Source organism: Ostrea edulis, chromosome 9 (genome assembly GCF_947568905.1).
Source record: "Ostrea edulis chromosome 9, xbOstEdul1.1, whole genome shotgun sequence".
In the NCBI taxonomy this organism is placed as follows: domain Eukaryota; kingdom Metazoa; phylum Mollusca; class Bivalvia; order Ostreida; family Ostreidae; genus Ostrea; species Ostrea edulis.
In genome coordinates, this window is record NC_079172.1 from 57,193,338 (window position 1) to 57,218,764 (window position 25,427).

The 25,427-nt window shown below is 35.7% G+C and overlaps 1 protein-coding gene and 1 pseudogene across 1 annotated transcript in view; one reads left to right on the forward strand and one right to left on the reverse strand.

Annotated features, from left to right (window-relative positions):
* The window catches only part of LOC125660042 (uncharacterized), a 58,992-nt pseudogene that overhangs the window by 32,797 nt on the left and 768 nt on the right, over positions 1 to 25,427 (reverse strand).
* The window catches only part of LOC125658925 (G-protein coupled receptor dmsr-1-like), a 188,095-nt gene that overhangs the window by 6,147 nt on the left and 156,521 nt on the right, over positions 1 to 25,427 (forward strand). The gene's annotated exons all lie outside the window — the stretch shown is intronic.

A 25,427-nucleotide genomic window follows, 5' to 3' on the forward strand; every position in this document is an offset into this window, starting at 1 on the left:
GATATTGAATTGATTGAATATAGGTCCTCAGTACCCTTTGCTTGTCGTAGGAGAGGACTAAATGGGGATGATAAAACGTGTAAAGTGAGGACAATTTTTAACCATTTGATAGTAGTTGTGAGGACAGAAAGTACACTATGACGACAAAATTCTGTCCTCACAATTACGTTCCCAAAAACGTGATCCACAGCATGTGAAAGGTGTAGGTACAAAATAATAGATTAGAGAGAACAAGTGGTGTGGGGAGATGTTCTTACTAAATTTCTCTCTCAAAACCATTCTTTTCACAATTCGTAAGAGTATTAGATAAACTTTTATAGGTGTCCCTATAACTATACCTAACACAGTACAGGTGAAGTTGAAAATAATATCAGTGAAGTTTCGATTTATTGAAATTTACAAAAAATGCCCCTGTGAAACAAAATTTCAAAGCGACAGCTTTTTTTAGTGGAAAACTTGAATAACATGGTCATGCTAAATTTATTTTGTTTCACTGGAGCAGTTTTTCTGAAATTCTGGGATACCCCTCCATTTTAACGCTAACAAGAGTACCGCAAACGGTACAATATACGCCCGTCGGTCAGTGAGCCTTTGACTAAATATCAGGGCAATATCTGTATCCGTAATGAAAAAAAGCCTGGAAAACTGTCTGACCTATTTTTAGTTCAAAAGTAGGTCAAGCATGAACCAATCCAGCTGAAATGCAAACTGAACTTGTATCCCTCTAAGAGGAATTTTTGGACTAAATATCAGGGTAATATCTGTATCCGTAATGAAAAAAAGCCCGGAAAACTGTTTGACCTAATTTTATCCAAAATGTAGGTCAAGGATGGACCAATCCAGTTGAAATGCAAACTGAACTTGTATTACTCCAAGAGGAAACCTCTGACTAAATACCAGGGCAATATCTATATCCGTAATGAAAAAAAAAAGCCCGGAAAACTGTTTGACCTATTTTTAGCTTTAAAGTAGATCATGGATGGACCAATCCAGCTGAAATGCAAACTGAACTTGTATTCCTCCAAGAGGAAGCCTCTGACTAAATTTCAGGGCATATCTGTATCCATAATGAAAAAAAAGCCCGGAAAACTATTTGACCTACTTTTAGTCGTAATGTAGGTCACGGACGGACGGACCAATCCAACTGAAATGCAAACTGAACTTGTATTTCTCTGAAAGGAAGCTTATGTGTAAATTTCAGGGCAATATCTGAATCTTTAACGAAAAAAAGTCCGGAAAACTGTTTGACCTACTTATAGCCCTAAAGCAGGTCAACGATGGACCAATCCAACTGAAATGCAAACTCACCCTTACAATTCTTGAGGGAGATATTGTGACCAAATCTCAAAGTTGTAAATGCATCCGCTACGGAAAAAAATCCGGAAAACATGACCCGGGACGGACGGACGGACAGCGCCATCACATAATACGGCGTATAAAAATCATAGAAATCGCTTATTGCTTGATTTAATCTCGAATTATTTTGGCTAATTTTTGTCAATACACGTCTTTTAAACTCATTTTCGAAAATGTTTGAATCAGGACATAAGTTCCAATTGGTTTTATCACATACACGTATTTCAATAACTTAATTCTATCGATCTTTCATGCAACACCTTTAGGGAAATTAACATGAGACATGCAACACCTTCAAGGTATCATTCCTGCAAGTTTTGGGGGAAATTATGGCAATGCGTAATTGCAGACTCGGGTTGCATGCATCATACTCGTGGTTAGCTATCGCTGTTTATGTTATTTATAAGCGAAAAACTATTTAAAATGGGGTGTTGCTAAAACGCGGAATGGAACAGAACTTAAGAATTATAATGATTAATGTAGCTAAGATAAGACCAAAAATCGGAAGAAAACACCTATGGATAGAGAATGGAAAGAACACATGCACTTGAAATTTGAAATACCCCCCCCCCCCTCCCGGTGGCAAAACGTCACTAACGCACATTTACATGTAAATTTACACATAATAACACCGTGTTTATGTATACTGACAACAGGGAGTGTGATATGAATAAAACAACGACAATTCATCATCATGTGTTTGATATATTATTGTTTAACAGAAACTTTGTGACCGCAGCACTCCAGTCTTAAATAGGGAAGACTTCTAGCACTTTATTTCTAAACTAAATACTCGTATCTTAATATTTAGATTAATAATGAGGTGACCTTTTAATTCCATTCAAGCATAAATTGTCTGTTAGACTTAGCTATTTCATATCTGTTAATTCCTCACACTATGGATCGTAAACTTCACCTTAGTTTTCATTGGTTCTGTTTCAATCTTTCATTCCCGCTGTATCTCTTCGGGTTCAACACTAATCCGTAGGATATCGGTAAATGTACGAACTTTCACATAAATTAATATCAAATGAGGCAAACCTTTTATACACACCGGACTCGTTCGCTTTAAAATTTGATGTAATACATATATGTATTATATCAGGTGTAGAACTAAATTACGAATAAAAGCAAGTTCGATTTAAGAAGGCTATGTTTGGGGAAAATTGTTGAAAAATTATCTTATCTTTTACAATGTGGTTTTGGGGGGTGGGGGCTTTTATTCATTGAATATCAAATTTGAAAATTCAAGTCTTTCAGTAAGATTATTTTTTTTCCCTTTATTAATATTTTTCATGGTAAGTTTTATAAAATAACTTTAAAATACATATGCATAAGTAAGAAGTATATGAAACGATGGATACTGTGGATGACTTCCAGCTCTTTGTAATTTCTGCTTCCCTTGTTCATGATAAACCTTTTACTTTGCAAATGCTCACCTCCCCATAACATTATTGCATACAATATTTCCGTTCCGCGTTTTAGCAACACCTTCGGGGCCTCCGTGGCTAGAGCATCGCGCTCAAAATCACACGGCCTCTTGTTTAAGGTAGTACTCTACATCGTCATAATGGCTGACTTCCTTTAAAAACATGGATGAAAAAATCGATATCAGCAGTATTGAACTTTTCCTTTTCCATTTAAATACCTAGCCGAGTAGCTCAGTAAGTTAAAATTCCGACTGCTGAACTGTAGGTCGCAGGTTCGAGTCCAGCAGGGGTTTTAAATTTTTTTTCAGATTACCTTGTACTAAAACTGTATTTTTGACAAAATAAAGTAAATTTGAAAATTTTCAAATTCAAAATATTGTTGTACATATTTTCCACTTTTCATCTACATCAAATTTCTCTGGTGTACTAATAAATTTGGAGGTACTCCTTAAAGCAATACAAGATGTCACTGACGGTATTTTTATCCAATTATGTACTAAATAACACTTATCAGTATACTTAACATAATCCCCAAGATCTGAAGTAAAATTCAGCAAAATAAACAAGGGAATGTTGTTTGAGAGCATACCTAGAATGAACCGCCATCGCGTCGTATACAAGGACATACATGTGTATACATATACAAAGACGGAAACTGACGCGAGTAACTACACGTGTCGTTTGTTTTAAAATATTACATCGTTTCACGAATGACAAGAAGTGTAAGAAAGTAATAATAACGCAAATGTGCTACTGAAATAAAATTTTGATAGTGAACTTTCTTAAAAATTGGCATGTTAAATTGTTTACAAATCTGACACGTGCTCAGTGCCTCTCTTTCGCTTTTTTCCGAACTAGTAACCTTCGAGGTCAATGCACATCGGATATAACGAGCAGGAATTGCTGACAGGATGACAATGATTCATGAATCGACATTTTCTGCTGATTTGACGGGATTATTGCTTCAGATTCACTCTGATATGTATTCAATCACAAATATGTTAAATATTTGTTCTCTTATTTTTCAATCTATTTCCCTTCAGTTACAGCTTGTATTGTTTTAACGTCCCTCTTGAGAATTTTTCATTCATATGGAGACGTCACCAAGATCGGTGAAGGGCTTCAAATTTAGGCCTATGCTCGGCGCTTACGACCATTGAGCAGTGAGACCTACTGTGACACGGGACATCCGTTTTTAAGGTCATCTCCGAGGACCCGTGACATTCACACCTGATGCCGAGCGTTTGGCGATGGAACTGTCACTACCCGTTTTAACGACTTAGGTCTGTCGCAGCCAGGTTTCTAACCCCGACCTTCTGCAAATGTTTGAAATGTGAACTGATTATGTATTTCTCTGAGAGGGAGGTTGTGACAAAATTTCAGGCCAATACCTGTGACCATACCGAAAAAAACGGAAAACTGTTTGACCTACTTCTACCCCTAAAATAGGTCATAGTTCACTAATCCAGCTGAAATGCTAACTGCACTTGTATTCCTCCGAGAGGAAGCCTTTGACTAAATATCAGGGCAATATCTGTATCCGTAATGAAAAGACCCGGAAAACTGTTTGACCTATTTTTAGCCCAATTATAGGTCGAGGATGGTCCAATCCAATTGAAATGCAAAATGAACTTATATGCCTCCAACTAGAAGCCCGTGACTAAATTTCAGGGCAATATCTATTCGTAATGGGAAAAACCCCCGGAAAACTGACCTATTTTTATCCCAAAAGTAGGTCAAGGACGGACCAATCCAGCTGAAATGCAACCTGAACTTGTATTCCTCCAGGAGGAAGCATGCGACTAAATTTCAGGGCAATATCTGTATCCATAATGAACAAAACCCCGGAAAACTGTTTGACCAATACAATGTATTTTTGCACACAAGATTGACCACACAACCATACGAACGAACGGGTTGCTGCGAGAAGTTGATATATTGGAGGTCAAATAGAAAATCATATACAACAATTTCTCCATGACTTACAAAGTTTAAAAAGAATATTTTAGACGCGATTACTGATTGTAAAACAGACCGTGGACGTGTTAGAATAAAAGTTACGGCTAAATTGGTCAAACTGTACTCCATGGTGTAACGTAAACTTTCAATCATTTACTGGAATCAATTATCTGGTTCACTGGTTTCGTAGTGAAGTTAATGTACATGCAAGTTGAGCGTCTGGCATACTTATATGTACAATTACTAAATCTTTCAGACCATATTGCAAATGGTGGCGGATTGCTAGAAACGTCATCGTTCTCATTTAAACATAGTAGCAAAATAATTACGAAAAATGTATCGTATGACCATTGAAATTGTTTGTCTGCCGGTTTGGAATATATTGATTCTTTAGTAGCGTAATACAATCAAGGCCCCTGACTCAGACACTTACTTGTTAGTTGTCATTTTAAAGTGGATTTTCGGACTCTGCAGTAAATAAACAGCGCCGGATTTTCAACACTTAATGCTCTCCTTGCATGTTGAAATATAAGGATATTAAGGCCTTAAAAGGACATCATATGCAACTGTTATTATTTTTAATGGCTTGACATTTAACGTAAGGCCAAAATAAAACTAGGTCAAAATCTTTTAAAAATCTATTTCATGTAAATGTACGGTGAAACCTCCCTGCAGCTGAGTGGAATTCAATGTTAATCAATTAATTTGCGTGGTCGGTTGCCGGGAAAATGGCAACAAATGATGCATTTTACGTCTCTAGAATATGACAGAGACTCACCTGACGCAGTTTCACTCAGCATCTTAAAACCACCCCAATACTGCGTATCATGGAACTTCTACATGTATGTATAAAACATTAATAGATTAGACAATAGGCATTGCCTATATAAGTCCTCTCCCCCAATTTAGATTCAAACAGTCTCAGTAGACCACGAATAACATGCCGATATTTGTTATGAACTCTAATGTGTGCAACTTAATCCCCGAGTTCTACCAAAAAAGTGGTTGGTTGTGTATTGTTTAAAATCCCGCTCGAGAATTTTTCACTCATATGGAAACGTCACCGTTGCCAGTGAAGAGCTGCAAATTTAGGTCTTTGCTCGGTGCTTACGGCCTTTAAACAGAGAGGGTTCTTTATCGTGCCACACCTGCTTGACACTGTGATCTCATCCGAAGGACCGCCCTATTTAGTCCCCTCTTACGACAAGCAAGGGGACTGATCACCTATTCTAACCCCACGGGACCCCAAAATTAGGGATGATACTTTGTTGTTAATATAATCCATGTTACAAGCCTAACGTGAATTATACCGTTTGAAGAAAACCATCCACATAATGACACTTTTCGTTTTCTGCAAACATAAGGCTTTATCATTTTACTCGCATATCAAAATCCGAAGGCACGTATTGCATGTGCAAAGCACAATACGCCGATTTCGAGATACACCCGAGTTATTTCCCTTTGGAGAACTCTTGTGTATGTGAGGCGCGAAACAATTTGTTTACACGCGGGAGTGGGACTAATATTCATCACTGCGTAAGTGAATGTACTCAGTAAGTTTCTCTTACTCTGTTAGATCACCCGAATTCGACTGATACACAAACTAAGTAAGTTATAAGTATTTAGGGAGTAATTAAATACATAGAATTCTTATCATATCACGTTATTTCGTTGGTCATAAGTACCATATCAAAGACATTACTTGCAAATATGACATTGTTTTTATGTTTCCACTTTAGTAAAACATTTCTTTCGATAGTATTTTGTATTTCTCACATTTATATATTAAAAGAGAAGCCGCTTTTAATACATTTGATCGTCTTTCTCGCTGACTGTAGGTCCACTCTGTCCCACTTAGTCATTCAAAGTTCCACTAAATGCACCTCCTACACAGAAGAGTTCGTATCTCGAAACTGGCGTATTACAAGTAGTCACCAACTGAAAACTTTCATTTGTTATATCCTTCAAAAATATATTACGCAACCTCCCATTTTATTGCTCCAAACACTCAGAACAGCTATATAATCCACCAGTAAGTCATTACTTGAATCTTTAATCATATCTTCCAGTGACTTCAAGACCTGAAGGACTGCTACAACTTCCTTCAAATGAATGGGCCGCTTGTCATTTGAGGCCCAAAATTTTTTGTCTCCTGAATACAAACTACTGCTCCATATTTATAGCTATAAGCATCTGCTGAAATGTTAACTTGCTTGTGACTTTTCTGACCTCCACTTCGCGCACTCTTCCCACGAGTCCAGAAAACGTCAATATACCAACTCTTCTCGTAACTCCTCACTTATGACTACACGTCTGGAATTCTTAGCCCCGCATTACAACTTAGCCCCTGGGATTGCAAGACCCACTGAAACACACTTACCCGCAAATCGCTGCAAAATTATAACAGAAACGCCCTTGCTTACTAAGAGGGGCTCTCAACTCTATGCACCTACGATTTTTCTCCTCTGGCAATATATAAGCTAACTTAACCGAGTCACCAAAAACCCCAGGAACGTAACACACTTCCTTGGTTAACCCTAGGAACGTAACACATTTCCTTGGTTAACCCTAGGAACGTAACACATTTCCTTGGTTAACCCTAGGAACGTAACACATTTCCTTGGTTAACCCTAGGAACGTAACACATTTCCTTGGTTAACCCTAGGAACTTAACACATTTCCTTGGTTCTAGACATGATTTTTCTCAAGTGATATTGTCTAATTTAAATGAGTTAAAATTTGAAGTAGAGCATACACCAGCCTTTAACATTTCTCTCTTACCTCAGAGTCCGTGCTGCCCATAGATAGGTTTGCTATAACCATGCGATCATCAATATACTGAGTTGTTGATACCTTCAATTTTCTAAGATAAGACATACATAGAGTTTGATACACAAATGGGGAGACCTTCCATCCAAATTGCAGGGCAGTATACACACCCACCAAATTCAATCCCAAAGTAAGATTATGAATTTTCTGACAATGCAACTTGTTCATAACCTGACTTTTCATCACATGTTGCCGCCCAAGCATCAGAATCTATGTACATCATTTAGAGTTTCAAGATGAAATGGAGAATCTTTTATTCATAAATTTAAATATCTTCAATCCAAACACAACCGTGGGTTATTAGGATCCAGTATCAAAGGCATCACAACCTGGGGTAATACACCACCCTTATAACTCCAGACCTTATGACTTTATCATACAATGTGTGGCATACAAATTATTTGTGATTCCTAGAAGTACTATTTTCCAAGAAAATACTGGGAGGCTCAACATGATCATAAGAACGGCCTTTGAAATTTCCTTTAAAATGAGAGAAGAATTATTTCTTAACATCTACTATCGCGGATAGATATTGCACTGAAGGTCTAACGGGTGTATGTTGTACCGTTTGTGGTCAAAGACGAGATGTATTATGGTATGGCGTCGTCCGTCTGTCTGTCAAGATCTTGTAGGCAAAATAAACCGTAAGCCCCAGCAGGATCTTACAACTTGATACATTTGATCAACATGATGAGTTGTTTTCCAAGGTTAAAATCGTAGCATCAGTTAATACGAAAACCGAACTATTGGGTCCAAAATCGTCAAACGTGGTACACATATTTTACTGGCCAAGTAGGAAAACTTTGTAGGCAGGATACAGACCAAACCGTCGGGGCTAGGTCTAACTTGTTTCATACCGATTGTTAGGCTGTTCTTTACACACTGAAACTGATTACGACAAAGGATGCTTACTCCTCTTACGCGAGTAGCGACAACAACAAAATGTAGGAGCGGATCAAGGAGCTGATTTTAATCAGATTGGGTGTGCCCGGGCGTCCGTGTTTGCCCTACTCGTAATTTTATATTCTTTAAAGGAGTTATGCGATTGATCACTGTTCGTTATTTTCATCTTATACACACTTCCTATTTTCAGTTTTTCGAAGAATTATTATTGCACAAAATCAATTGTTATGGTTTTTCCCATATACTGAAGAGACATTATTTGTCGAAATGCGCATCTGGTGCATCAACATTGGTACCGTATAAGTTTTGCATACAACTTAAAACATAAGTTTTCGACAATCATGATTAAAATCTTTCCTAGTTTGTCATGTGGAGATGTTCTTGCAAACACTTTTCGTATCACGTGTTTAACTATCTTTTCAGTGTAGATGTCAGTGGCCATGCCATTTTACATTTTTATACGCCCTTCTTTTGATTTCCTTCAATTTTTGAGAAAATTACAGGTTGCTGAACTTAGTCAGTTTTGAGGAAATATTGCATTGAGAGAACATTTGTCTTTTATTTTTCCTTCTACAGTTTTCAAGTGAGGACCCTCTTATTTTACAGAATATTTGTATGGGTATGGAAGATGTGCATGTGGCAAGGATTTTGCTTTTCTTCAATTCATAAGAAAATTTGAGGTTGTTGAACTTATTTCTTTTTTTTTTTTAGGTCACCTGAGTAAACTCGGGTGACCTATTGCAATTGGTTTGTCGTCCGTCGTCCGTTAACAATTGAACATTTTTATTATTAAATGTGTGAACAATAGACATTTTCAACTTCTTCTTGATAACTATCATTACAATTCTTTTCATATTTGGTATGAAGCATATTTGGAACAAGGGGGGCATAGATTGTAAATTTCATGATCCCCGGGGTAGGGGTTCTGACCTCAGGGCGGGGCCAAACTTGGTATATAGTGCTAAATGAATAGAGCAGGTTATATCATTTGATATTTTAATGTTAATACACCTATTATTTAAAGCTTTCATCAGTGTATGTACTTTTGAGGGTAGTGAAGTTTTAAGAACACATCTTGTTTATACTGTTGCTGAAGATTAGAATTCATCTTAGATATTCAGAACAAGAATTTTTTTCTAGATTTCATAGCCCATGGAAGTAGTGATACTTTTTCACTAGTATTCAGGTGACCGATAAGGCCTGTGGGCCTCTTGTATAAGGAAATGTTCATATTATGCACACACAAAAAAGAAGCATGTCACAGCCTGATGATACATGTAGCTGATACCACCTGAAGCAAAGTTCTACAAATTATGGCTTAAGAAAAACACCCTATGTAAGCATTTTCACGGGCGTATTATGTACCGTTTGCGGTACTAACAGCGAAATTGACAAGTATTACAGAGAGCAAGCTTTAAGAAAATATTTATTTACATGGTCTAATGAACGAAGACGCAAACATTTCAGTTAGATTTCATCGTAAATCGGATTTTCTGTTCAGATTATGACAGAATCCTATTTAACTACAGCTATCTGCATTGGCTACTACTGTGTAGTACATGTATACCGAGTATGAGTAAACTAGCCATTGGGTTGATATACTGAAATAAGGTGAACCAACATTATATCTGTCGTTTCAATGATTTCTAACATTTTCATGAATGACCATACAACACTAATTTGTGTTTGGAAACCCTCACAGGTTTCGTCACACAAAAGTATTTTAGTGACACTTCGTAGCTGGAGTTGTCCCGTGCAAAGTCACAGATTTAAATCAATCTACAGGGATTTCCATATAGGGAAATATCACATTCCTAGGCAGCACCATCGTCGGTTACCCGCGGGTGCTTCTATTCGATTCTCTCCATCATCAAAAATAGCGTCAGACAACCACGGGTATGAGGGAGCGTGAGTGGACTCAAAACCGTCTTTACCCTAAACTAGTAATGATGAATGGTTGGGAGCGCATTTAAAAGGGACAAAATTGTTCAATGTATTACAGTCATATAACACGTGGGGAAAAAAAAAAGTAAGTATAGTATATAATCATACATGTTAACATACGGGTACTAGTATGCCCTTACACCATCTTTACAATTGATATAAGTGAAACCGCCGTGGTGGCCTAGAGGTTAGAGCATTCGACCCACATGCGGAAGGTCGGGATTCGAATACCGGCCGCGACATACCTACAATTAAACGCATTGAAGTGGTAAAATTTTTCGTTTGTACGGAATGTTACGAGCTTTGTATTGGACGTTTGATGTTACGCAACGACACGCCCCTTTCCACAAAATTATAGGTACACTGTAAAGAACATTCGTACACACCCCTTATATCACACAAGACCACGTGAAATTTTATGAACATTCAAGTCAACAAGGAAATATGTACACATATATCTCACTGGTGTAATTCCAGACATGCAGGGGTGGGGGTCTCAAGTCCCCTTTCATGTGTAGGTAAGCGTATCGTTTCGCCCATCCCTACTCATTTTGGTCTAAACAGTAAGTAAGGGATGTTAAATATGAAACAGTTCTTTGCATGTTAAAAAACTTCATAGCAAGCAAATTAACATGAGAACATTTTTGTCAGACGAAAAGAACACGACAAATTAAGTTCATGGACGAGAGTGGTTTTAACCTTTCAAGTCTTAATCGTGCCTATGGACATTCAGAGCGGGACAAACCATGTATTGATATTGGGAAATATGTGGCGGATAGATATTTAACTTTGAATTTACTTAAAAGTTTAGACTGCGTGCAGTACTATAATTTTGTCGATGGAACTTCAAACACCTGTACATATCTAAATTTCTGGCATGAGGCAAGTCAAACTCAAGATGAATACAGAAGACCTGTTTTGCTTCCAGGTGATTCCATTGTAGTAGACAATTGTCCCATTCATAAAACTAACGAAGAAAGAATATCCCGTCTCTATATTGGAGAGCAAAACGTGGAATATAGATTTTTGCCGTCGTACTCTCCGGATTTTAATCCAGTAGAAAACTGCTTTTTGAAACTAAAAAAAATATTGTCACAGGAACTTAAAACTTGCAATAACGCGTGCATTGAAAGAAATTTCAGAAAGCGATGTTTGAGGGTTTTAATTTAACACCGGATATCTCAACGTTACTTGACAATTCTGTATGCGCAGTGTATACATATTTTTCCATGGAAATATCTATACATATAAATACATTTAGGTAAAAACTAGTCTTCTTTTCATTGTGTTTATCTATACTCTTTTAGAACACCTTCCTTATCAGCAAGACTCACGTGCTGTCTGTAGTTTGTTTTGGTGGGCGTGTCTTAAGAAGAACTGTTAGTATCAATCGGAAAAATGGGTGTGTCATTACCAGCGCTCAAAGCGTTTCATACGATAGAAAAAAAATTACCACTTCAATGCGTTTGATTGTAAGTAATGGTTATCTTCTAGCATCCGAGTAATATTCACATTATCAAATAGATGGGCGGTCCTTCTGTCACGAGTGCGCGGAGCGCACGAGCGATAGAAGGACCGCCCATCTCTTTGAAAATGTGAATTTTACGAGGATGCTAGAAAATGACCGACTTGTCACATATTTCAAAAGCTTTTCATTTTACATTTATTGAACCATACATTGAATACAATGGTAGATTGCCATATACCATCGTCGGACGATGCATGTGTATATAACATTTAATACGCTTTACCCGTAAAACAGCAAAACTAACATAACAAAAACTGATTATCCCTGTCAGTATCAATCACATATTGGTGGCTTCATAAATTATTTTTCAGGAATTTAATTCTATACATATATTTGTACAAATGTTTTAAGAAAACATGTATAACACAAATATTAAAGTAGGAAAAGGATTTAAAACTTGCATTAGCAAACTCTTTATTAAATGAGAGAGAGAGAACACTATTTAACATTTATACTGACTGAAAAAAACCGGTCACAGGTATGTGTATATCTGTTACATAACACTTCCTGTCTGCTTCAACATCGATTAGCGCACGCTTTACCCGTAAAACAGCAAATCTAACTTAACGAAAACTGATTATCCCTTGCAGTATCTATCACATATTGGTGGCTGTATAACACAAATATTAAAGTAGGAAAAGGATTAGAGACTTGCATTAGCAAGCTCTTTATAAAATGAAAATGAGAGAGAGAGAGAGACTATTTAATTAACATTACTGACTGAAAAAACGGTCACAGGTATGTGTATATCTGTTACATAACACTTCTCGTCTGCTTCAACGCCCCACAGATCGATCGGCGCACGCTTTACCCGTGAAACAGCAAAAGTAACTTCACAAAAACCGAATTATTCCTGTCTTGTTTCTATTGTGTAATTCTGATGTTAGTACCGCCCATGCGATAACAAGATGGGAGGAGCTCGTTTTATCACATATGTGATAACAAGACCCTGTTGATGATAACCAGATACTATTCCTGAACAACAAAAGAAAATCACTGTAAATATGTGACAGTCGTTAAAACAGGTATGACAGTTCCATCGCCAAACGCTCGGCATCAGGTGTGAATGTCACGGGTCCATGGAGATGACCTTAAAAACGGATGTCCCATGTCACAGTAGGTGTGGCACGCTAAAGAACCCTCAATGCTCAATGGCCGTAAGCGCCGAGCATAGGCCTAAATTTGAAGCCCTTCACCGGTCTTGGTGATGTCTCCATGTGAGTGAATAATTCTCGAGCGGTACGTTAAACAAGATACAACCAAGCATTACTACATGTACCGTGATGATGTATTTTTTGATATATCCAGGCTTTCAAGTGACATTTTGCAAAAAATAAGGGCCATTTTTAGGTCAAATTTATAGAAGAAGAAAAAAATAAGGGCCTCTTTTTTTTTTTAGGATTTTTAAGGATTTTAGACAAAAATAAGGTTAAATTTACAAATCAATTGGAAAGAAAAAATGTTTTACTCACCATTTGCAAGAGCAATAATTAAAAAAAACAACTAATTACCCACTCAGAAGATCATACCAGTGGTCATCAACAGCTATATTCGGCATTCAGCACAAACCATATGATATAATTCAGGTGGACTCCCATGGCTCACAATCAATGCTGAATATAGCTGTTAACCATCAAGATGTCTTCTGAGATGTACATTTAATCAACATATTCATTTTCTGAAAGTATACTAAGACTAAATTTAATAATTTCCAACACTTACTTTATGTCAAATTTATTTAAACTTTCAAAATTTGAAAATGTAGGAATTTCAACAAAATATTTGGGCTTTTTTTTAGGATTCTAAAGCTCAAATAAGGAAAATAAGGGCTGTTGTAGAAAAATAAGGGCCCGCTTGAAAGCCTGTATATCATGAATTACACATTTCATTAAAATTTCAAAAATATAAAAGACATTTTAAAAACACAAATCTGTGAAAAGCTTGATTCTTGTGAATTTTCATTATATGTATATCCATCATGATACATCATTCATAAATAAGTAAAGTTTGTAATTAGGTTCTTTGTTACGCCGAAGGAGAAATTGTCTTAAGAAAGTGGGAATTTCCTACGATCATTTCATATTGATTATGAGCAATAAATGTGATATAAACCAAGTCTGAAATAGTTTGATAGCATCCACGGGAAACGGCGGAACTCTAACTCGTCATTGTCGTTTTATTGAAACATTTATAATGCCATTCTGTGCAGCCATACGAAGAAGATAAAACGCAGAACTCTCCCATAAATCAAGAGTTACATCCCTTCATAACCATCACGATAAAACATGGTCCTTGGATTGCTACCCGCTCACAAAATACATCCAGTGTGATGTATTTGTAAATTAGGCAAAGGAAATGTTTCCATAATCATTATCGGACTGGGTGAGAACCAGGTTGGATTAGAAATAAATACGTTTTCTCAATCACCAGTCGACGGTGCTCCAGAGTGGGAGGGATTACGACAGAGATAGCAAAGCCAAGTAACGTGCTGAGGACTGCGAGTAATTGTTTAAATGTCACCGAGTTATAAAATAAACGACTTTTAGTTTGGCATTTTATCTTACACGGTAAAGATTCTCTATTGTATCAGAAAAAAAAGGTTTTCAAAATAAATCAAATGCTTTAAGAAAAATACCAATATTGATGAAATAGCATTCAAGTTGATTGATTGTATATTGTTTAACGTCCCTCTCAAGAATATTTCACTCATATGGAGACGTCACCATTGCCGGTGAAGGATTGCAAAATATAGGCCTATGCCCGGCGCTTATAGCTGCAATAATGTAGCCCTCTCCGATTTGGGTGGGTGGGTGGGGAGGGGGGGGGACTACAACACAGGATCTCCGTAATGGTACAAATGCGGGAGTGATTTGCTCCCGCAACATTTTCGATCATTCTAAACAGTTGCTGAATTTCTTTACGTAAATAAAATGATATTCTATGTTTCTTAGTCAATTATATAATATAAATTTACAACCCGCAACTTACGATTCTTGAGGCTCTATTCTACCGTTTTCAGCAATTTCGATATATTCCAATTTCTCGATTCATATTTGTGCGCCATGTTTGATGTACTGAAGTTTCAACTTCCGATTGTCAAGTTATTTGCATATGCCATATAAGGTAGTATTTACATCAATGAACAAGTACGGAAGAGAAATCTATTTCGTCGGTATTTAAAAAACGAACAGCAGTGTAACCATATGATTTTCCTTTCTTTGTCAGAGTGGCTCGAGTAACTACATTTTCGCGCAGATTGTCAATGTTTAGGTTTTTCAGTAGATCCACCTACGAGATCTCGCGATAACAAGTATGGCGGAGCAGACGAAGAATTTTGCATGCTGTACATGATGTTTAATGAAAAACACTTTTATTAGACATGCCCAAGCACAAAGTTGGTACTCCTTTTGGTATAAACAACATCTGGGATTAATACACGGAGCTTATTATTGGTTATTCGTAAAATTCTTTTGCACCATTACGGAGATCCTATGGAATGTAGCCCTATCCCGAAAACGTCAGAATAAAAAAAAAATCGGATAGGGCTACATTATTGAAGCTAAGCGCTTACTGCCTTTGTGCAGGGAAGGACCTTTATCGTGCCACACCTGTTGTGAAACTGGGCCTCGGTTTTTACGGTCTTATCCGAAGGGCCACCCCATTTACTCGCCTCTTACGAAAAGCAAGGGGAACTGAGGGCCTATTTTAACCCAGATCACCACGGGGTTAAAGTTGATATATTTCTCTTAAAACATGCATGTATACGGTATTGTGTTACAAGGAGAACAAAATTATATATGAATGAAAAATAAGATAAAAAGGAAGAGCTGGATTGGTACAAATGGGCTTAGTATGTTTATCAAGGGGATCCGACCTAATCGTACACATTTGTTATAAAGTACAGTTTTCTAAAGAATGTCGTGTCTGTTATTGGTGTGTATTAAGTGCCGAATGAGAATGGAAAATGTCATTCATTGAATATAACAGATGGCGAAATAATAAAAGTTCACAACCTGTTAAGGAGAAATCAGCATTTATTACACATTGTCACCAGATCTCAATACATCACTACCGATTTCCCCTACCTATAAACAGTGTTACAGTATACTGATCAATGTTGCATGATACTGAATAGCTCATGCAAAATATAACATTGAAAAGCAATGAACTATAAAGGTCATGTCATACAAATTGATACAAAGATATACATGTACATGCATTGCATATTGAAAATTACACAAATTTTCACAGTAAGTATCATAAACAAATCATTGCAAGAGGGGGAAATTGAAATCAAGGACGGTACAACAAAGTATGGGGAGGTGGTGGGCAAATAAATCCAAATTCAATTGTAGCTTCGCTAAAAAACTAGTGATGCTCTGTTTACAATAATGAAACAGTATCATTATTCAATTCTATCGGTAAGCTCGAGCCACCATATGAGATTCATTTACATTGGGGTTCAAAACAGGAAAATTAAGATATTGCAAAACAGTCATGCCATAAGTACTATTATTTTCATAAGTGTTTCATGATGTATTTAAGTCCACCATTCTAGTGTAAATGTTTATATATAAGAGAAATCGACCATAGAGCTTGGGGTACTATTTTTATGCGGCCCCCTCGTGAAGCGGGACGCGTTACATGTATGTTAAGGCCGCTGTCCGTCCGTCTGGCTGTTCAAGGTCATGTTTTCCGGATTCATTTCCGTAGCGGATGCATGTACAGCTTTTAAATTTGGTCACAACTTTCCCCTCAAGAAGCATAAAAGTACGTGAGTTTGCTTGTCAGTTGGATAGGTGCATCGTGACCTACTTCATGGCTAATAGTACTGTAAGTCAAACAGTTTTTCGGACTTGTTTTCGTTAACAATACAGACATTGCCCTGAAATTTAGTCATAAGCTTCCTCTCGGATGAATGCAAGTTCAGATTGCATTTCATTTGGATTGGTCCGTCTGTCGGTGACCTGCTTTAGGGCTTTTTTCATTACGGATAGAGATATTGTCCTGAAATTTAGTCACACGCTTTCTCTCAAAATCACACGGCCTCTTACCTCTGGTCGGCTCTGGTTCGAATCTCGCTCGCGCCGGTAAGTGAGAAAGTTTCCCATTTTACTTTCGGAAGGTCGGTGGTCTCTTCCCAGGTACATTGTATCCAGGGGCGGATCCAGGAATTACGGTTACGGGGGCGCCACTTTAAGAGGCAGGGGGTCTGGATTTTACATATTTTATAGGGCTTGAAATATGTCTCCTATTTAGTCATTTGTACTATTTTCTATCATTTTTTATAAGGTGAAATTAGTAAAATGACGCAAATTTTAAGGGTTTTTGGAAAAAATAAGTTCTCTCAATAAAGTAATTCAAGAAATCAAAAGATTTTATCATTTATTTCTCCGGAAGTGGAAGAAATTATTGCTTCTTTGCTTCGTTTAGTACATTTTTCTAAACAAGATACCACGATTTACCTTAAATTTGAACATTTTACGTGGGTCGCGCGCCGGCTGCGCCCCCCCCCCCCCCCCCCCTTAAATCCGCCACTGGTATCTGAGTTATCTCTTCCACCAATAAAATACTGGGCGCTACCAGATAAGTGAAAAATTGTTGAGTGTGGCGGAAAACATCAATCAATCAATCAGCTGGATTGATATGTCCGTGTCCAAGGTCATGTTTTCCAGACTTTATTCCGTAATGGATGTATTTACAGCGTTGAAATTTAATCACAATTCTTTCTCAAGAAGCTAACATCTAAGATCAAGAAACCCCATTCAGTCTCCACTTACACCCTGTTTACTCTTGTAAGTCACCTGACCCAGTAAAAGTTCAACCTCGCGAAACTCGCCGCTTGTTAAAACCAATTTCTGCACATCTTTGAAAGTATACGGAATTTCAGGATGAAATTTGGCAGTTCAATAAAAACAGTTATAAACAAATAGTTAAGACTCAAAAGTATTATCAAAAACATATTTGTTTAATATTTTTTTACGGTTAAGTAAGGTACCCTGTGAAAATTCTATACCTTTACTCTTGTGTAGTAATTGGGCCCCGAGCGTCATCTGTATTATTCTTACATATACATCAACGATTTATAATTCTTATTACGTGTATGCATGTACAAGCAATAGAATATGGTATAGTGATATCCAGATCTTACAATAACATGTATGTCATACATACTTGTGGGGCTGCAGGGGGCAATAATATTGGAATAAAGTTGTATGTTGGAGTATATTGGGGAAACACTTTAGTAACCCTTTTCTTATGAATAGCGTTGTCATGATTACTCATTACCGCAATTCGGCTGTAAGCTCAAGTGAGTTTTTATAACATCTCTTCCAACGTCTGTGTCTCCCTCTGTCCATCTCTACACTTGGCACATTTTTACTTCTTCTCCAGAACCACTGGACCAATCTCAACCAAACTTGTCATAATGCATCCTTGGGTAATGAGAATTCAAGTTTTGAAATCCTTTCCCCAAAAATAGTAAATTTAAGTTGGTATATACCTTTTGAAAAAAATTCTCAAGAACCACTGGGCCAGATAAGACAATACTTATTTGAAAGCTTCCTTAAAGAATGAAGATTTAGAATTTTTCAAATCATGACCTCGGGGTGGGTTGCGACCAAAATAGGGGATCGGTTTACATTGGGATATAAAGGGGAAATTCTTTTAAAATCTTCTCAAGAACAACAGGGCCTTGATAAGTCGTATTTATATGCAAGCATAGTTAGGTAGTGCAGATTCAAGTTCGTTCAAATGGCCGCAATGGGTGAGGCCACAATATGGAATATAGGGAAAAACTTTTCAAATCTTTTCTCAAGAGCAACAGGGTCATCACCAGTCACATCCTCCGATACTACAGATTCCTGATTGTGTCTCCTAGTTAGATGAGGACACAAATGGGGAAAAGTCTTTTTTCTGATGAAGAGCTAAGCCATAACTTAAGTCATGTTAATAGGCAAGCACTCTCAGATAATACAGATTAAAATTTATTGACATCAACGCCCCCGAGAGATAGGATGGGGACACATTTGGATTGTATATTGTTTAACGACCCTCTCGAGAATTTTTCAGTCATGGGGACATCACCATTGCCACAATAGGAGGTTACATTGGAAGTTTTCCATGGAAATATACAAGTAATATCATCAATGACAGCAGAGTCATGCTTGTTTTGGTGACATTTGTATGCAAGCATCCTCAGATAGTTCAGATTGAAGTTTATACATACATGTATCCTGTCCGGAGTCGGTAGGATGGGTCCCCAGAGGGGGAACAAAAGCTGTACATAAGAATAAGCTTTTAAAAATCTTATTCTCAACCCAGCAGGGCCAGGATTAGTCATATTAGTCATAGGCGCCTGGGTCAAGGATATTGCACTATAACCCATATGTAAACAATGGAGGAAATTCGAACCACGAATAAATATTTCTCTCTGATCTATGGTGTCTATTTATACATTTTTTTCATGTTCCAGGAAGCTTAAATACACGTGTCATTATCACAGAACACTAACTTTTTTTTTTTTTTTTATATATTTTTTTTTTAAACATACACACAGTATATATATACATACATTCTGCAAAGAAACTTGTACAAAATGTTTAGAAGAACTATCAAAGGTATATGTATATATTATTTTCTGAGAGAGAGAGAGAGAGAGAGAGAGAGAGAGATGAGTTCAGTCATTATTTAATATATTTTAAAAGGGTACATATATATTGAAATTTATAAAAAAGATAATTTTCAAAAAAAATAAAATAAATAAACAACAACAGCAAACAAACACTCAATGAAATAATTGATTCCAGCAGTTCCAGCAGGTGTCAAACAAATCTTTTTCACCATTTTTATATGCAATATGTCTTTGAGTTTCATAAAATGTGTTCATTAGCGATATCGCAACATTTACATTCAGTGTCTTCCCTTTACACCTCATAGTATAGATATAATATTTCAGCCAAAGAACAAGATTATTTTGTATAGTTTTCTTTTCATCCAAAAATCCAAAAATAAAATTATTTTTTGTTATTGATATTTGAAGATTGGTCTTATGTTCAAAACAAACTTCAAATTCTCTTAAGAAATGCTGAACACTATCACATTCCCAAAACAAATGTTCAATTGTTTCTTCTTCTATCTGACAGAATGTACAATTCTTATCATCTCTAATTTTGATTTTGAATAAGTATGAGTTTGAAGCTAAAATTTTGTTCAGAATTCTGTATTGAAACCACTGCAGTTTACAATTACTTGTAACTTTAAAGGGCAGTCTGAAGATCATTTTCCATTCTGTGTCATTTAATTCAAATATTTCATTCCACTTTCTTTTACCAGTAGGTTCTGTGCAGTTTTGATTGAGAAGAGTATAAAATTGTCTTGATTTTTTGCATCGTAGAAGAGTGTATATACTCGACATAATCAGAGGGTTTGTTAATTTAATTAATTTTTTTTATCAAACTTGACTTTTTTCATCCATGCTTTAATATCATTTATGACACTCACATATTCTAAAAAAATTGATTTTTACTTTTGGATAAATGTTACAGAAAGATTCATAAGTTAGGAACAAACCCTCTTCATCAATAAGGTCATTAAGGTATTTAATATTATTGAGAAACATGGATTTATTAAGAAATGCTTTCCCACCCACAAGAAAGTTAGAATTGTAAAATATTGGAGTATCTACTGTTACTGTAAATGGATTTTGTTTAAGCTGTAGCTCAATCCAAGAATCAAATACATCAACCCAAAATTTGTTTTTCAGCGATGTCTTAATGTTTTTTATGTATTCTATTCCACATGTAGTAACTTTATTAAGATCTAAATTTGGTATAAAATTATGTAAACCCCTATCTGAAAAAAGGAGTTGTCTCATCCAAAACAATTTTAAAGAGGCTTTAAAAGCCTTTACATTGATCATTTTTAACCCACCATCCTCATATTGCTTTACGATTACCTCTTTTTTAATTCTATGTTGAGAATGGCTCCACAAGAAAGAAAAGAATAGTTTATCTAATTCTTTACAATAGCTGTCATCAGGATTTGGAATTGCCATAAAAATATGATTTAATAGAGGCAAGACTAGAGTTTTGATAACAGTAATTTTTCCTATTGGTGTCAAATGTCTTTTCTCCCATTGATTTAAGATTGATTTTATTCTGCTTAGCTTTGGCTGATAATTTAGTGTTGACATGTTCTGTAATTCTACATCAAAATTAATTCCAAGTAGAGTAAACTTACAAGTCCCCCAATTCAGATGAAAGTCTTTAGAAAGGGTATCCTGACTATATTTTTTTGATCCAATCCATACTGTATTGGTTTTTGAAAAATTAACTTTTAGTCCTGACATTTCAGAGAAGTGTCGCAATACTTTTATTGTTTCTAGAAGAGATTCCTTGCTACCATCAAGTATAATTGATGTATCATCGGCTAGTTGTGAAATTTTCTTTTCATTGTTATTTATAGTTATACCTTTAATACTTTTATTTTCTCTTATTTGTATAGCTAAAATTTCTGCGCAAAGAAGAAAAATATAAGGTGATAAAGGATCACCTTGTCTACATCCTCTTTGAATGTTGAAAGATGCCGAGAGATTGCCACCTTGGTTAATAGTAGATATGATGTTATGATAGAATAATTTCACCCATTCATGAATATCAGGTCCAAACTTAAAATAAGTTAAGGTCTTTTGTATAAAATTCCATGAGAGGGTATCAAAGGTTTTCTCAAAGTCAATAAGTAGTAAAAGACCTGGGATTTCTTCTTCTTCAGTATACTGCATAATATCATAAATTAGTCGAGTATTTTCTCCTATATACCTATTAGAAATGAAGCCAGTTTGATCAGGATTGATAAGTTTATCCAAGTAAATCTTTAATCTATTTGCAATGGTACCAGAAGCTATTTTATATATAGTGTTCAGAAGTGTAATTGGACGCCAGTTTTTAAGATAGTGTCTTGGTTTGTCTCCTTTAGGTAAAAGTGTAATAATTCCATGTCTCTGTGTTATTGACAGAGTGCCATTTTCATATGCATAGTTGATAGACCTTACAACAAATGTACCAAGGTATTTCCAAAAAACCTTTAAAAACTCAGCTGAGAACCCATCAGAGCCTGGTGATTTATTTGCTTTCATTTTACTTAGTGTTGTAGAAGCCTCCTTCAATGTAATTTTACCTTCTAAAAGCATAGATTCCTCTCTGGATAACTTGGGAATATCCTCATACTTTAATTCCGAATTTAAGTCAACTATGTTTATTTCCTGGTTAGGTATTGAATATAAATTGTCATAAAATTGCTTTGTTTCATCCAATATTTCAAACTGGTCTTGAATTATCTCCCCACTATCTTTTATAAGTTTGGGAATTATCTTACTAGTAAAATGTCTTGATTCTAAACTACAAAAATAATGTGTTGGTTTTTCTCCTTCTTCTGTCCATTTTGCTCTGCTTCTTACATATATTCCTTGAAGTCTATGGTTTCTGAGTTTTTCCAGGTTTTGTTGTTTTTCATTTAGTTCCTCTATATTGTGTTCAGAACTATTTTGTTCTAAAACCTTAATTTCTTCTATTAATTTTTTTTCTTCTTTCACTTGTTTATTTTTTATATATGCAGAGTAAGAAATGCTTTTTCCTCTTATTTCCATAAGTAAAGTTTCTAGGAATAACTGATCGTTAATTGTGAAACATACATCTTCATCTGACACTGTATCAAGATTATTAAAATCATAAACAGGAACTGCATATTGTTTTTTCAAATTCAAAATAACCTCTCTGATACAATCTAGATATTCCTTATCACCAAGTAAAGAATTGTTGAATTTCCATAAGCCTCTTCCCTTTTTAAAATCATTGAAAGTTAAATTCAGTGTTATCATAGAATGATCAGACCTGTAACTTGGTTCAACTGTACATGTATTAAGACAAGGTAGCAATGACTCGGACATGATAAAAAAGTCTAATCTACTTTGTTTAAATGGGTTTTTCTTTCTCCATGTGTACCTGCGAAGCGATTCATGGAGTTGTCTAAAAGGATCCATATAGTTATATCCTTCCATAATTTCTAGTACTTTTTCTCTAGCCTTTGGGTTATTAATAGATTTGTAATTATAGCAATCTAGTTGTGGATTTAATACTAAATTGAAATCTCCACACCATATGATATTGCTACAGTTCATTTCTTCAATGGACTGTTGAATATTTTCATAAAAATTTGGTGAATCAGTATTTGGACCATATACTGTACATAAAACAACCACATGACCCTCTATACATACCTTCAGTATGTGATAATTTCCATCTTTATCACCCTTTTCCAAACATACTTTAAAATCAAAATTGTTATTAAAAAGTATTGCTACCCCTCTTGAATTCGAAGTAAAGGAACTAAAGTAGCATTGGTATCCCCACATATTTCTCACATCATTCTCTATTTCATTGTAAAAATGGGTGTCTTGAAGACAATATATATTATAGTTTAGACTTCTTAAATAGTTAAAAATATCTCTTCGCTTTGCGATATCGCCTAGACCTTGACAATTTACAGATAATATTTTAATTCCCATCAATTATTGAAAACAAGGTGTCGAGACCTGCTGGAAGCTGAACCGAAATGAAATAAACGATTCCCTGCACGCATGTATACAGACTGAAAAAGAGGGAGACGATAGTAAAGAAGGCTAAGAAAGAGAGAAACGAAAGCATATGAAAGAAATAAAGCATTAAAAAATATATATGTAATGACAACTAGTTCTTGTTACTCTTCTTTTTTTTTTTAAATACAGGCAAGTGTCCTACTTGGTTATTTGTTTTGTCCAATATAAACCGGAAGATCATAGAAGGGGCATAAGTTCCAGAACAGCCTCGTATATATGATCGGAAATAGTATTCCCGGAAAGGAAGCTCATCGTTTCACGTTTGCTATTTTTTCCTCGATTTCGTCAAAGATGTCGAACAACACTCGCTTTTCTCCAATTTGTCCATACACACGGCCGTTGAAATACCAAGCTGATTTGACATTTTCGTTTTCCAACAACGTATTAATCAGCTGCCCATTAAAGGACATATTGCATGTTTTTAAACTTTTTAATTTTTTCAGCAAAATTAATTCATTTCATGCCTAAAACTACTTTACATGTGTTTTAAATGAAACAGTTTGCGTAGTTTTCGAGTTTGAAAGCGATGAAATTCAAATCTTGCGATATGCATATTTTCTTCGATATTTTACGCGCCATTATCTGTGACGTCATATGCGACCTCGAGCGAGAAGATTTGAAAACAGTTGATAGCCATATCATAAACAGATTAGATTTAATTGACAAACAAACAATTATCACATTAACAGCTTATAAATAACACTACATTAGGGTGTTTTGTGCCGTTTAAGGGTGTACTTGTTGTCAGTAGAGAGGATTTGGACTGGGTTTTTTCAATTTTCGAAGGAAGGTATGAGGGACAAGACGTGAATATTTTTTGTCGGCACAACGACTTTGCCATAAAAACCCCCAGTAGAATTTGTCCCTGTACTTTTTCAAACAAGCACTTGGACAAAGACATAGATAAACTGTGAGAAAATTGTTCTATCGAAGCTACGCACTGTTACATATAGGCCTACGGCATATGCTTTCCATTCTGCTCTCGAATTCAATACACACTCGCACCAACTGACCTTCACCTTGTAACAACATATAGGCAGAACTTTGCTAGCAGTGTCTACCAAGTGGTAGTTTTAAAAAAGAAATTTAAAGATAAAAGATAATTGAACTTTCAATTATAAATAATAAAATATAATATTTCCCGACTTTGAATTGAATTATAATGCTTTCATTTTTTTTTTTAAGGAACGCGTACGTGTTTACGACAACAGCACGCCGCGCTCCCACTTCTTAAGTAACAACGTGTTGATAACAAAAATAATGATTAGGCCTAATAAAATTGCTTTAATAAAATAATTTAAAAGTATTGTGATTTTCACAATAAGTTGATCATTATTATTATTTTTTTTTTTTTTCGAAATGCACCCGTGACAGTAAGCCTAGTTGTCAATGATATATAGGCTAATCGTATCATAATTTAGGCCTATCTAACTTCTCCAAAAATAAATTTAATAATTATTGCACTGTTTATTTTAGAAAAGCAACAACGCTAATTACAGTTGTTTACAGAAATGACATTACCAAATTGTGTTTAGACAGTGATCCCATGTAAACACTATTTACTCGTACTGGTGGCCAAAAGATATAAGACTCAGGAAATTTGTCAACATCAAAATAAATGTTATCCATGGTAAATAAATTAGGCCCCTAAAACCCGAGTTTTTAAAAATATCTAACACTACTTTTACAACAAGTTGATCGACGAAGGTCGCATATGACGTCACTGTACCACGTGACTACCTATCTAATTAACTAGGCTTTTTGAAATCGGGGCTTAAATTTAAGTCCGTATTGTGGCTAATTATCGCAATACTTCAGCGAACGA